Raw genomic sequence first — 16698 nt, forward strand, 5'->3', positions numbered from 1 at the left:
GTCTATTTGTTTATAGATGAACGAAGCGAATAACCTTCAAATTTAACTTAAGTCAGAGCCAAACTTTCATCTTTGACCGTATCCAGTCAATAGCTTTTTAAATTATATTGAGTTAAGTCATGTAAGTTATATTATTATCTGTCAAACACATCGACTATTCTTTTGTATCGTTGCCCGTATCTCTTTGAAAGATTGTGCTAATATTTGGAAAGCAATGTTGTTCAACGCAACTCCAGCTAATTGGTCCACTATTTCGAAGCTTCCTCTATTAATGATACTATTTTCAGAAATGCTGCTCACAAGAAATGTCATACAGCATAATGAATGGAATGGGCCGTTTCTAATCATATCGGCTACAAAGATTTTCCATATATCGATTTACCATAATTATATCATTTCCACTTTTGACTATTTCCTAGTGGTGTCTTTAAATAATGTACAATATTCTAATGTCTGTTCATTTATGCGCATACCACATCATATGAAACTGTACATTGTGATTGAAGCCTTCAGGTGTCATCAGAAGTACGAGCCCTAACAAGAAGCTTAGACTATAACAACCCATTTCAACTATTTCGAGCAGAACGGAACTGAATACAGATTTTTATAACTAAACTTATATATTCTCATGACTTTAAACATGACAAGGTGTGACAATTAAATGGCAACATAACAGGTTCGCAAAGTATCAAGTGTCAGAGATGATAATTAATCCTACGACATACAGCTCAACTTTTTATCAGATACTATGTTGATTTTCCTCTGTAAATTTATTCCAAGTATGAATGGGTGAGGTGTATTGCATAGACTTCCCCCAACTCTGTAAATTTCCTGCCTATTTGTATCTGTTGTAGCTGAACATTCTAGAAGCATCTAAAAGTAGTAGAAGCACGCAGTAGTAGAAGCTAATAGAATAGCTCATAGGCAGCTTCCAGAATAGCCTAGTAGCATAAGGAGTGAACAACTACGTATCATACGATGTGAATGGCTCAATCGTGACTTGCGAAACTATCAAAAAAATAACAGTTAGGCATGCGATAGATATGTTACAAATACACGTAGCAAAGTAATTGCCTGTGTAGCTTATTTAACACTAAGCCAGTCTCCCAAATGGTTCACTCTCTTCTATTCTTCCCCAAGGGCTTGTCTGAGGTGTTATAAAATACACCCTTTCCACTGACTTACACATTAATAAAAACTACCCCTTATCACTTCATCATCGCAGACTAATGGGCTTTTTCTGCTCATAAAACCCTTTTCCACTGTGTGGCAAGGGGTATTCACGTACCAAGCTAAAAAGCACCCTTTTTATAAAAACACTCTAGAGTGTCAGGCCACCAAAAAACACCCATAAAACATGCTTTTGTTCGTCGAGCCCTTGAGGATGAAAATTGAGAGTGAACCCCTGGGATCAGTCTGTCAGTATCGTGACTCAGAGTTGGTGACACGAAGCTTAACTTAAAATAATCTTCTTTGGTTCACTAAACGTACAATATTCTATTTGTGAATATTGAAAACATGTCAAGTAAGAATTTTTGTTTAACATATAGTTCACTGCATATTTTGACATGACTCATGCTTTAAAACAATCATATTCTGAATAAACTTTTAGAGGCTGCGGAGACTCTCTTTAGCATTACAAATAACAATTCTGGTGACTTCTGCGTATCAACTAAACAAACAATTTCTCAAATGTAAAATTCCTAGGTTCCTGCTGATCGTATCATTGGTCAATGTTTCCGATCTTCCTTCTTCTGACCCAATAGTTTAGACTTTGTCCCAATCTAAAAGAAAGTAACTCATGTGTTCAACTTTTACAAGCTGCGTACTTGAACACTCTACATTTCTTGTTGATATTACTGGAGTTGTTTAAATAACATCTCTCAGTTGTCTGGCTACAAAAATACAAGGATTACACTACTGTATGTATTAGTTCTTGTAGATTGAAGCAAGATCAGAATGGGTGATAATACACAGTTTGTATTGCAAAAGAACAAGAGCACAGAACAACCAGCACAACTCAACCCTACACAAAATTAACACTAATCACTTTACGTTGTGCTTAACGTAATGAATAGCGTCAAGCCTGACCCTGTATAACGGGAAAGCAAGAAGCAATAAATGTCACATACATGTATACAATTGTGAAAGCCTTCGTATTCACAATATTAATTATTTCACAGGTCTTTTTAACTACTTTGTACTTTTTGGATCAATGAATAGAATGGAATAAATGGAGAAATCTAAGAGAAAAATCTTTTGTTACTAGCTTGAAAAAATTTTGATATTGTAATAAAATATACTAGAAATTCCCGTGTCATACAGCCCACGACCAAAGTGATATTGGAAAAAAGAAAGGGTACTGCAATATGAAATGCAATATTGGCAGTCAAATGGCACTGCAGTGCAATAGGAGAACTGCGATGGTAGCTGTAATGTACTGGGTGTTATTATGTACAACAAACAGCAATAATGAAAGGAAAAGATTATATGTTTATATCCCTCCCCTGCAATAGGAGAAATGCAATATTAGGAGTAAAATGGAAGCTGCTGTGTAATATACACAGTTTGAAAGTTGGTTGTGTTGAATGTAGAATTGTTTTGACAGCAATCTGTTACACAAAGAAAGCATTAGCATTCACATGTGTCTGGAAGTTTTTCGCAAACTGGAGCAAAATGGAAAAATGGGTCATGATCACAGAAACCATGGTTAAGTGTGTGTGTGAGATGGTGTGTGAGATTTAGAGTTATCTACACTAACAGAAGAAGAAAATTCTCAGTTATGTTGCAAAAAAAATTTGATTCCAGTTTAATTACAGCAGATTTTATGGTCAATAAACTGAATGCATGTTTACCATTAGTGCGAAAACATAGTTCTGAGAACACTGGTGTTAAAGTTTGAAAAACGAAAACCAATGCACAATTTTGTTTACATTTTAAAATGTCATAGCAACCAATATCAAGAAGTTGTGATATTTATCTAGATTTCTGTATTTATATCCGAAAAATTATGCTGAATTTAAAAATCTAAACAGATTTTAGTTGGTTGTCATAGAAATAGCTGTATATCTATAAGAAAATGTAGGCCTATCACTTAATTCTGCAGATATTAAAAACAGCTTGGCAGTACTGCAATATTGGGCACAGCCGTAGTATCATCAACAAAATCTTTAGAAAATTAATAACAGAAACATATTGCACACCATCAGTCACTATATACTTTGATCTTGCAAATTCGAATGATTATTTTCATAATTAAATCTTATAATAATCCTATAAAATCGAATAATTATTCTTATAATTAAATATTCTAATAATTTTATAAGAATCGTTAGAAAAATATCATCATCATTTTCTTTACTTTCACTGCTTTGGACATCAGTTGGAATACCAAAGTACTCATTATAAGTGTCCAAAATGTCAGAGTTATCTTTAAAATCGGCAAAAAAGAAACGATTACTTTACAGTACTTCTACGTTAATTACAGAAACCTTTGGCAATTGGACAATGCCATAGACTGGTGAAATGTGCACGCTTTTCTTTTGAAATGTGCTTAGCTTTATGGTTCTAATATCTGTCGCATGGCTTTATTGGCGATTTGTTGGCCGGTCTTAATTTTGATTAAAAATGGCTTGTCAGGTTTTATGGCAATTTTTGGCCAAATTAATCTGTCTAATTATGTATAATCCGATCAGATGGGTAAGTTTTAGGATATTGTCGACACTTTTCAAAGACTTGGTAACATATTTAAATAGGCTTATATGTGTTTTGTATCATTATTATACTTAAACGACTCCACAGAAAAATGGTTAAATTTTTCGAATGGATTTTAGTACAAGGGTTTGGGAATGACCGATGATAGATAATTTTTGGAAGTTGTGTGTGTGGTAGTAGTGGGAGTAGAGAGTATTCACCTTAGGTCTTGTGCGATTCAGTTTCACTGTGTCTTCCTTAGTATTCCGTAAGCTCCGTCTTTTCTTCGTTTTGCTTCGTCCTCGGTTCCCCTCGCCCAATCTTGTATCCTGTTCCGTAACCATACACCACACCTCCTCACCAAGTCCCATTCAATGTCACGTCGACTGGTGCAGTTACATCGTCCTGCCATGACCTATGTGTATTTTTTTGCTGCAACAACTGCATTAAACTAAGTCCAAAACAACGATGTATCCAATTTCTCCTTTTGTTTATCTCCCTTTTCTTTTTTTTCTTTTTTTAAACAGGAAAATGCTTCAAAACAAGGAACGTATGTACATTTCACTCAGAGATTTACTAGCACACACCAACACATGATGCGACAAGAAGAACACAAAATAAACAGACACGTGATGATGACATTAGCATATGTAGTTTACAAGTCCAGCTTATTTGGAGCTTTGACCAACCGGCCACTCCTAGTTGTTTTTCTGTTAGTTGAAGGGCTCGATAGTGGTCTGAAGGCCAGTACCTCTGGCAGCTGTCTGGAGGCAAGCACTTCTGGCGGTTGTCTGGAGGCAAGTACCTCTGACGACTGTTCAGAGGTAAGTACCTCTGGCGACTGTCCGGAGGTAAGTACCTCTGGCGATTGTCTGGAGGCCAGTACCACTGGCGGCTGTCTAGAGGCAAGTACCTCTGGAGGCTGTCTGGTGGCAAGTACCTCTGGCGGTTGTCTGGAGGCAAGGACCTTCGGTGGTTGTCCGGAGGCAGGTACCTCTGGCGATTGTTTGGAAGCAAGTCCTCCGGAAGGCTGTCTGGCGGCAAATACTTCTGGAGGTTGTCTGGAGGCAAACACCTCCGGAGGTGAGGGTCCCATCTTATGCACCTGAGATCGGTTCCTGCGAAGAATGTTCCCATTTTCAGTCTGAAGCAACAGTTCTCTACCATTCATTGCAACAACAGTAGCGTGCCTGGCTGGCTTCTTTGGGTCCTCCTGAATTCTGACAGTCTGTTGAGTCTGAAACGGGCTGCATGCTTGGCATTATAGTTGAGTTTTTGATGCAGCCTTATAACCGTTTCTTTCTTCTGCATGAGCTTCTCATCCACAGACTTGTGCATGAATATCCCTATGGAGTTTAGCTCTCTGTTCATTAACAGCTGGGCAGGAGAATATCCATTTTCGAGGGGCGTGTCCCTATAACTGCAGAGGGCTGCTTGCAAGTTTACGTTTTTATTAAGAAAACCTTTTACCGTTGCCATCGCTCTTTCTGCCGCCCCATTGCTCTGTGGATACCTAGGTGACGATGTGATGTGCTCAATGTCCCATCTCCTTAGAAACTGACTGAACACATCCCCCTTGAATTGGGCCGCATTGTCACTCATGAACGTGTGAGGGATACCGAGCATGCAGAATATGTCTTCGAGCTCTCTGCAGACCGATTCTGCCTGAGAGTTGGCCAGCGGTCGAGCTACTATGTATTTACTGAAGTAATCGAACAGCACTAGGTAGCGCTGATCATCTTTCTCACACAGATCAGCTGCCAAACGCCACTAAGTCTGCATGGGCTCCTTCGGTATCCGTCTAACCTTCTCACACTTCGGGCAACGCTTTACCAGTTTTCTTATCTCTGCTGTCATTCCAGGCCACCATACAAGCCCACAAGCTCGCCTTTTACTTTTACTTTCACTTTGGTGATCCGCATAAATGGCCTTGAGTATTCTCTCTCTCTCCGCTACCGAATAAACACTCGCTCATGAAAATAGATCAATTCACCAATCAGTGTCAGATACGCTTTGAAGGTATAAGATTTCTGAACTGCAAGGTTAACCTTCTTGTAGGCGGGCCATCCCTGCGTAATATACTCCTTGAGACAGCTCGCTTCCAGATCATTTACGGTGGCTGCTAGGAGTCTCGCCATTTTGCCTTTAGCAGTAGGCAGTGCACAAACTAGTTCAGACACAACGCTCTCAGTATCATCATCCTGGACTGGTACTGAAGACAGAGGGGACCGAAAAAGGGTGTCTGCAAGCAGGAGCTTCTACCCTGGTCTGTACTCAATCCGGTAAGAGTACCCCATCATCCTGAGACGGAACCTCAATACTCTGAAGGGAAGTTTGGCTAACTCTTTTTTCCCCCGTACAGGCACCAACGACTTATGGTCTGTCTCAATCCGGAACTCCCTTCCAGCTAGATAGTAGTGGAATTTCTCCATGGCCCAACATATGGCCAGAGCCTCTTTTTCAATCTTGACATAGCGAGTTTCAGCCTCGGTCATAGTGCGTGAAGCAAAGGCTACTGGTCTCCATCTGTCCTGTATTTTCTGAAAAAGGGCTGCCCCCAAGCCGAACGACGAAGCATCAGTACTGAGAAGAGTTTCAGCTTTCAGATCAATGGGGGATTAGAGTGGGAAAAGACGAAATCCTTTCCTTGAGTCTCTGAAAGGATGCCTTCTGCTGTGGACCCCATAAGAATTCTGCATCCCCCCATGAGTAGGCGGAGAGGCGTCGAGTCATCAGCGAAAGAGGGAGAAAACTTTCCCAGGTAGTTAACCATTCCCATGAATCTTCTCAGCTGCTTAGTTCGTGTTGGCTCAGGAAATTCTAGGATCGCTCTTGTCTTTTCAAGATCAGCCTGAATACCTTGCTGATCTATAAGGTGACCTAGGAATGTTACTTTCCTCACGTTGAACTCACACTTGTTTCGGTTAAGAGTAATCCCTGCCGCACGTAACCTCTCGAGAACGACTCGAACGCGACTATCATGCTCCTCCTGCGTGTTGCCAACTACCCGCACATCATCCATCTGGCATACTATTCCTGGTAAATCTAACAACACTTTCTGCATCTCCCTGTTATAAATCTCCAGAGCATTGGAGATACCAAATGGCAAGCGTCTAGATATCGACCAAACACAGAAATCGACCAAAGGAACAAGTGGGATGAATGTGGTCAGTATCTGGGACTTCTCGTGCAACAGCATTTGCCAATACCCACAGTTGGCATCAAGTTTCGTGAACTGCTTTGCGTTTCTCAGCATGCCTAGTGTCTCTTTCGTTGTTGGGAGTGGATGGCTCTCTCGCATGATGGCCTGGTTGAGTCTCGTGAAATCAATACACACTCTTATTGTTATGGCTATTGAGCTATAAGGGATTGTGACAATTATGAGATAATAGTTTATGGCTATAGTAATCCTTTTGCTTATAACAATTCTGTTTACATCTGAAGCAAGATAGCCATATAGCGCTCTATTGTATTTTTACCATATACTAAGCTAATATTTAGAAAGCTACTTTTGGTTCCATATAAATACCCACAACATTTTCAGTTCAAGTTGTGTGTTTCCGTCAGTGAATAAACTACATTACAATCTACACTACTTCAGACTTCAATTCTTTACAAGAATACAACAGGCTAAATTGGCGACAAGGATGGGATCTTCTTGAGTGGACATTGATACCAAGGGAGTTCTCAAAGTATATATCAGCTACATATACAGTCAGAGAGCTACCTACAGCAGAAGATTCACATTACTCACCTGAGGAAACACACCACCCTCTACCTACAACACCGACGCTGCAGTTGTTTTGTGAGTTAATACATTTGTATTTCTAAACTCCAACAATTGTTAAAATGAGCGAAGTAGCAGAGTTAGTTGCAATGCTTAAGGAACAACAAGTTGAAAATAGAAAGTTAATGCAAATGTTGGTAGAGGGCGCATCTAAAGAACCGAAAACGCACCATGCGGTTTCTATACCTAATTTTCATGCCTTTGATTGAACATCTGAGTTGTGGACAGATTACCGGGTTAGATTCAATACTTTTGCAGCGGCTCACACTATAGCAGAGGATCGAAAGCTTAAAATATTTCTCACGTCACAGTCAGCAGTAACATACAAGATTCTAACCAATCTTTCTTCTCAGATGACCCCACCAAAAAACATCAACCAGCTGACCATGGCAGAAATAACTGGCTTTATGAAAGAACAGTACGATCCGAAGAAATTCATCATCAAAGAAAGGTTCAAGCTTTGGAGTGAAATGCGGCGCAAACCAGGAAAGACCGTCCAAGAGCTGGCTGCATGTATCCGTCAGGATGCCACCAATTGTGATTTCGCCTCCATCACCAACCCACTTGATGAAGCTATGCGGACCAAGTTCATTTGCTTTGTAAGCAATGAAGCTGTTCTGAAAGCCCTGTTCAAAATTAAAGTCGATGAGCTGTCTTTCATCCGAGCAGTAGAATTGGCTACAGAAACTGAGGACGCCGCTAAAGTAGCTAAGGAGACTGCACATGGATCCAAGGCTACAGGTGTTAACAAAGTTCAGTCTGAGAAGAAACCAGCAATCAACAGGCCTAGCGGTTTTTCATCCAGCGCCAGCCAGGAGAACCGACCACCTCCAAGCTGTTATCGATGTGGAAAGAGCCACTTGGCTAACACTTGTGCGCACAAGAATTCTCAATGCAATTTTTGTAAAAAGCTTGGTCACATTGAACCTGCCTGCCAAACCAAGAAGAAGAATGCAACTTTAACTCAACCTGTCAAGATAATCAAATCTACAACTAAAATCAAGACTGTAAAGAGAATTGCATCTCTACCCCAACTACAGCAACAGTTGAAAATTAAAGATACGGAACTCACTATGGAGCTGGATACCGGAGCTTATGAAAACTTCATCACGACAGACGTTTGGAAGAAGCTTGATAAACCAACTCTGGAGCCTACCGAAGCACAATATGAATCAGCATCAAAGCATCCAATACATGTATTGGGACAATTCCAAATGTTAGCAACAGTTTCTGATAAAGAAGCGGATGGTCAGACATTAAACTTCGTAGTGACTGAAATTCCACATCTTAACCATCTTGGATGCGATGCTATACAGAAGCTGCAGATATCGGTCGATGATAAGATGAAACTCAGATCGTCAACCAAAGTTAACACAGTCAACATGGTATTTAAGGATCTCCAACCTGACCGATCTTTGCAGCAAGCCTGTGAGCAACTCTGCCAGGAGTTTCCAAACATTTTTCAACCAGAGCTTGGATGTCTCAAGGACTTCGAGTTAGAAGTCAGATTCAAGCCTGATGCTAAACCTGTTTTCTGCAAAGCCCGACCAGTCCCATTCGCCATGCAATCGGATCTACTCCAGGCATATGAAGCAGGAATCAAACGAGGGATTTGGAAGCCGGTGCAGTTCAACAATTATGGAACGCCAGTAGTGCCCATCAGGAAAGCTTTACTGCCAGATCAACAAAAGAGAAAGCTGCGAGTATGTGGGGACTACTCAGTTTCTATTAACAGCCAACTAGAAACACATCGTCAACCCATGCCACTCCTACGAGACTTGATGCAGAAGCTAAAAGGTGGTTACGGATTCACAAAAATAGATTTGGCTGATGCATACAACCAAATTGCACTAGCTCCTGAGAGCCAACGACGCCTGACATTGAATACGCACAGAGGAGTTCTTCTACAGCAGAGTCTTCCTTTTGGAGTAAGTTCGGCACCAGGCTATTTCCAAGAAATCATGGAGCAGCTCACTAGTGACTTAGAAGGTGTTGCAGTGTATCTGGATCGATATTCTAGTCAGCGGATCTACAGCGGAGGAGTATTTAAGCAACCTAAAAATACTAGAGCAACACTTAGATGAGAAGGGCCTACGCTGTCGGAGGGAGAACTGTGAATTTGCAAAACCTGCAGTCAACTACCTCGGACATCTACTTTCTCACCGAAGCATAGCCAAGGGTGAAAGGGCAGATGCAGTCAAAGCCATGCCCAAACCCACAGATATCTCATCACTTAGCTCATTTCTTGGATCTGTGGTGTTCTACAGCAAATTTCTACCGAACTTGTCAACAGTAACAGAACCACTCCATCAACTCACTTGAAAAAATGTGCCTTGGATATAGGGATCTGAAGAAGCCAGTTTTCAACAACTCAAAAAGATGCTATGCTCAGAGGCTGTACTAGCTCATTTCGATCCATCACTAGAAATTGGAATTTCCTGCGATGCTTCATCAGTAGGAGTGGGCGCTGTTCTTTTCCATCGATACTCGAATGGTTCAGAGCGACTAATTTTCAATGTATCAAAGACGCTGAACAGCACGCAGAAGAAGTATGGACAAATACAGAAAGAAGCACTTGCTATAGTCTTTGCACTGAAAAGTTTCACCAGTATCTATGTGGCAGACGTTTTATATTAGTCACCGATCATCGACCATTCTTAGCATTGTTCGGGCTGACAAAAGAAACACCAGCATTAGCGGCCAACAGATTAGCTCGATGGGCTCAACAGCTTAGGCAATACGAATACACCATCGAGTACAGGAAGACCAACAAACACGGCAATGCAGATGCGCTTAGTCGTCTCCCTGTCGGACCTGATCACCATTTTGATGAGGAGGAAGATGGCGAACATATGGACACAGTCTGCACGATACCCACCATTGGTCAACAACTAAAACCGACAGATCCAGGAGTGCTACATAAAGAGACTTTGAAAGATCCTATTCTGTCTACTATCATTCGCTACACCAGAGAAGGATGGCCTAAAGCAACCGAAGAAACAAACATCGAAGCGAAAGACCAAGTTCACCACGCGGATTACAAGGTACCATGTTTCAAGAAGATTGCTTGATCACTCTCCATTTCCGGTGGTTGTCTATTATAAGGATCGAGAGTTGTCATACCGCTCACCCTTCAACCACAAGTTCTACAGACACTTCATCTAGGACATTTTGGCATGCAACGCATGAAGCAGCTGGCACGATCTGCTGTGTATTGGCCGAGGATTGAGGCTGACATCATGGAAGCATGTAAGCAATGCACCTCCTGCGCCGAACATCAGAACCAACCAGCTAAGCCTTCTAACCATCTGTGGATGCTACCAGAAAAACCATGAAGTCGTATACATATCGACCACGCAATCAACTTTCTGGGATCAAACTGGCTGGTAGTGGTGGATGCTTATTCTAAATATCCATGCATTCACCCAACCACGTCAACATCCACTAAGACAACCACAGAGCTACTGGAACAAGACTTTGCACATTTTGATATCCTCACACTATAGTGTCGGACAATGCCACCACCTTCAAGTCAGAAGAGTTCCAGAGATGGTGCAGAGACCGTGGAATAGTCCACCTAACCGGAGCACCTTACCAGCCTACGACAAACGGAGCGGCAGAACGGCTGGTGCAGTCATTTAAACAAGCTTTGAAGAAATCGGAGTTACCACCGAAGCTCGCACTAACAGAATTCCTCATGCATTACCGGCGTACGCCACTGACAGGAGGATATTCACCGAATGAGCTACGGAATGGACGGCAAATACGCTGCAAAATCGATGTTCTTCTGCTCTCACCGGCGCATCAGGCCCAAGGATGACAAAGCAAGGAAACTGACAAGAACGAGGAAGCTGAACCTAAAACTACTATCGCAAAGATCTACGCCTACACAGATGACAGCCCTTGCTATGCTCTCTATTGCGGGCCTCGATGGGATAAAGAACCTCGATGGGTTCCAGCCATTGTCACCAAAGTGTTCGGAGCCCGCAGTGTGAATGTCAAGGTGATTCCCTGAGGACCAACATGGAGGCAACACATTGAGCAGATGCTACCCCGCTATGGAGTAGAGGAAAATTCGGAGCCAGCAGATGGTGAAAAGCAACAAAATGGTACTGGGGCTGAGCCACATTTATCACCAAGCCATTCAGAGGTTACCAATAGCCGCCAACCATGGAAAAACCCCAGGATACCAACAGGAGGAGAGTATGGACTAGAAAACCCTCGACGATCTAAAAGACTAGCAGACCGCCAGACTACATAGATGTACCAATGGCTAGGAAGGATGTGTTGTGGCTATTGAGCTATAAGGGATTGTGACAATTATGAGATAATAGTTTATGGCTATAGTAATCCTTTTGCTTATAACAATTCTGTTTACATCTGAAGCAAGATAGCCATATAGCGCTCTATTGTATTTTTACCATATACTAAGTAATATTTATAAAGCTACTTTTGGTTCCATATAAATACCCACAACATTTTCAGTTCAAGTTGTGTGTTTCCGTCAGTGAATAAACTACATTACCATCTACACTACTTCAGGCTTCAATTCTTTACAAGAATACAACACTTATTTTCCCATTTTTCTTAGGTACTACACATATTAGACTTGCACTACTTCACATATCAGTGCTAAAAGTGACCGCATTACAATGACGATAAAATAGACACGTAAGAACAATAGACATGGTTTTATTGAATGCGTGAAGTATATTTGTGAAAATATTTCAACGAATGAGATTGCATGAAAGTGTAAACAGAAACCATCCTGTAACAACTATGTCCCATTTGAGCCGTTTTGGAAAGCGAATCCAAACTACGGTGGTGTCGTGTGGCTGCGATTAACTGTTCGTTTTTTAGCTTTTAAAAGCTTGTAATCACATTCCCATATATTTTGCACCTACAACACAACAGAGTAAGACATGGTGAATCTTATGATACCAAATAACTGCAATGTGAATTTTGTTGCAAGTCAACCTTTAAGGGTACTATGTTGATGTGAATAAGATATTAATTTTTGTTGATTTTATGTAATTGTTATAATTGATGCTTTTGTTTAGCTCATTGAAATGATAATCCTACTGTTACTCAGTTTAAGGCTAACTTTCGCAAACTTATCAGCAAATGTGGTGCAAAATCAGATGCTGGTAAGACAGGTAATGTTACTGCTCAAAACGAGATTCTCATCATACAGGCTACTCCAGAAGTTGATCAGTTTGTGGATCTCACAATGATTTCAGATGTCAAATTTCTGTTATAGGTAACAGTATATTCTATAAAGCTGGCTACATTGTGCAAAAGCTAACTAAAGTGCTGTCACGTGACATTGGCCGTCAGTCGCTGGTTACCACTAAGTCAAGTATCCAGTACCGACATCTCTATACTCTACTCGAGCTACAAAACAATGGAAGATTGGTGCGTCCATCAGATGGTGTCATCAGGATCCTGCTAGTTACAGATCGATACTTTCGTATTAATGCAAAGCCAGATCCACTCCATTGTGTGGTGTATGTTATCAGTAGTGTAGGATCTATTGATGTGCTATGCCTTGGAAAACAGCTTACGAACACAGCCGATGGCATATAAAACCACTGCGCCATTGATGAAAAACCTTATTCTGTCGTTTTATGATCTCCGAGAGCATCATTATGCTAAAATCCTACATTCAAACTGCAAGGTGCATCTTTGCAGCATAAAATACTAAAGCAGTACTTTTTAAAGGCCAGTAACAATGTAATCACTGTGATATTCATCTGTAGCTGTTGTTGTGCTATTATTTCTAATCTAATTCAGTTCTAAGAAACTCTGATGCACCTTGGCTCAATATTCAGTGGTATACAAATCTCCTTTTACAGAGTTTCTGTAACGTGTATGTTTAAGTTTAATCAGCTGATTACACTAATTCCTGCAATTCGTTGTTTGCATTATTTTGATTATCCTCTATTACAACTGTTTTTAATTTCCGTTCAGTGGTTGCAGTAGTTTAGTCCATTTTTACAGATACTGTGTTATACATATCATACATTCATGAGCTATTAGCACTTAAATCTTGAAAACGGTTTCTGTTTTGGCAGCATATGTGTTGTTTTTATCGATATACTTCATGTGCTAAGTTTCTCCATTATGGTTTATGCATATGTAGTATAATCCCACGACCAAACAAGAGTGAAACGATTGATTGGGAGAATTATGATAAATGCACATGTGCACACAACTCCCGAAAAATTATCCGTTAACGGCCGTCACCAAACCCTTGCAACGAAATCCTATCAACAAATTTAACTATTTTTCAGTAAAGTCGTTTAAGTATAATAATGATACAAAACGCATATAAACCTATTTAAATATGTTACCAAGCCTTTGAAAGGTTGACGCAAATACCTAAAACTAACCCATCTGATCGGATTATACATAAATAGACAGATTTATTAGGACGAAAATCGTCACAAAACGCTTGAAAAGCTTCGTTTAATAAAAGTTAAGACCGGAAATTGAAATGCCGAGCGACAGAGAATAGAACGATAAAGTCTTGCCACAAATCGCCACAAAACGCTTGAACAGCTTGGTTTATTAACAGTTTCGACCGACCTACGAAACGCCAAAAAAGCCGTGCGACAGATAGTAGAACTATTTACTGTGTACTGTTTGTCTACTGTTAGAGGCGTAGACCGATTTACAGGTACGAAAATGTGGTACACAGTTTATCAGCCTACGGTTTTGTCCAATTACCGAAGGTTTTTCAAATTATCTAGAACATCAGCCAGATTTCTTTACATCTTATCTAAAAGGTAGGGCCGTTACTACAACTCCCTTTTATGACAAGAATATTTCTTTATTTCACTCCAATTTGCATAAAACTTCCAGACGTGTAAATGCCAACGCTTGCTCTTTGTTACATATCGCTAGATATGTAGTTATATAGTTATATTCGTAGATATAGTTAGATTCATCCACATATATATCCAATAGGGTGCAGAAGTTGGGGCGGGGCTTGGTGCTAGGATCGACTCGTGGCGGGTTTGGGGCGCTGCTCGCTGTCCTTTGCGGTTGGACTGTGACCGAGGAATGACGGGGGCGTGAAAATGCTACTTGGTGCTCCCAAAATACTCCTTTAACAAGGATGGCCTTCCCGGGCAAAACCAAATCTTGAGTACTCAACATGAAATAAAATAATGTACATGTCCTATCAGTAGAGACAAGTGTAGAGTAACTCTTTACACAATCATTATTACAGGTTAATATGATTTCTCAAATCATACTATATAAGATCATTTACTCAAGCAAAGTATCGAGTTTTCGCGCTCGCATGGATGTGTAACAGGGATATAACTTGTGCCAGACATCCAGGCACACATGGAGTCAGTGCAATGGTTCGACCCTCGTCGTTTGTTGGTCTCGTGTCCTCCCGTATTGGAACTTGCTGCGCTGCAGGCTTGTCTCGGGTGGGTCTTGGGGCCGGGCACCGCAATCTACACTGACGCGCAAATTCAAGGATATTTTAAGAAGACAATCTGTCATTATCATTTATCCCTTAATTACATTTATATCTATATTTTTAAATACTGTTAAGGTCTTTCCTCTGCCTGCAAAAAGAGGCTCTTTGTTTAATTCAATAAAGAAATATATATATATATATACATATCGCTGTCAAAACCATTCTACATTCATCACAACACAACCAACTTTCAAACTGTATATTACACATCAGTTTGCCGTTTAACGTTTAATATTGCATTTAGATTTACATTTGCAGAGATATAATAAACATATTTCTTTATTGTTGGCATTGTTGTTGTTAGTTAAATTACGTACAGTAGGTTAGGTCTACGGCTTGAATTAATGTTTATTTTATTATTGTAAAACATAAGTTTGAGATAGTTAAATATTTATTTTATTAATATTTATTTCTGTTACATATCGCTGTCAAAACGTTCTACATTCAACACAACCAACTTTCAAACTGTATATTACAATATATTTTACTTTTAACATTGCATTTCAGATATGTAATAAACATATTTGATTATTGCTGTTGTTAGTTTAATTACTTACAGTAATTTAGGTCTACAGCTTGAATTAATGTTTATTTTAACCAACAAACAACTTTCAAATTGTATATTACACGGCAGCTTGCCATTTACTTTTAATATTGCATTTCTATCTATCTATCTATCTCGATAAAATATCTCTTGTGGCCCGATAAGCCTTTAGAGATAAGATGCGACTATAACGATAAAAGAGATAAGATATTCCTGTAAAATCGAGAGTTAAATAAAATCTGCTATTGAGCTTGTTCCATATATATATCAAAACTTCATGACTCGGTTAAAAAATGAGAACTTCATGGCATCTGTATTAATAGTGTGCCTATTATAATAAGAGATATAATAAACATATATCATTATTGCTGTTATTTAAATTACGTACAGTAGTTTGAGTCTACAGTTTGAATTAATATTTATTTTATTATTGTAAAACATAAGTTTGAGATAGTTAATTATTTATTTTATTAATATTTATTTCTGTTACATTTCTGTTATTTCTGTTGCGCCTTTTTAGAGTCGTGCTCTCTCAAATTTATTTTATATCATCTCAAACAAGTCTCATTTACATTATACTCTGTCAATTCCTGCTGAGAACTACTTTTTCGACAACCATCAGTACCCTTTCTTTTTTCCATTACTACTTTGGTCGTGGGCTGTATGACAGTGGAATTTCTAGTTTTTAATATAATTAATAGTTGTTCTTTACCTGAATATATCATTTGCTGGGTTTATGCATCTGTAATACAACAGTTTGTATGACTAATATGGTCCACAAAAATCTATTTTACATCTACTTATCATTTTTTATATCCCACTCCATATGTTATAAATAGGTTTTCTTCTATCAGAGCACGCTAAGCGTTGTGCAAGAGGAGTTTTCATTAACACCCAGCTGGAAAATAACTATTCCACATGTATGTTTCTGTCATTTTTCACTGTTTGTTTACAAACAGAACTAATATACTATTAGCTCTCCAATATGGCGCGTGCATTACGTATCACTATCAATGTAAAAGTCACGTGATTGCCATTCTAGGGGTTTTAAGTTCAATGGGTCTAGATATCCAGGAATGAAGTGGATATCGTAGTGGTTGTGCCATCCTGGAACAATCTTGCGGCAATGAAAACACAACTCTCAACTAATAATAACAATCGAAGGTGACCTTCACTCGA

This window comes from Watersipora subatra, chromosome 11 (genome assembly GCF_963576615.1).
Source record: "Watersipora subatra chromosome 11, tzWatSuba1.1, whole genome shotgun sequence".
NCBI classification, from domain to species: Eukaryota; Metazoa; Bryozoa; class Gymnolaemata; order Cheilostomatida; family Watersiporidae; genus Watersipora; species Watersipora subatra.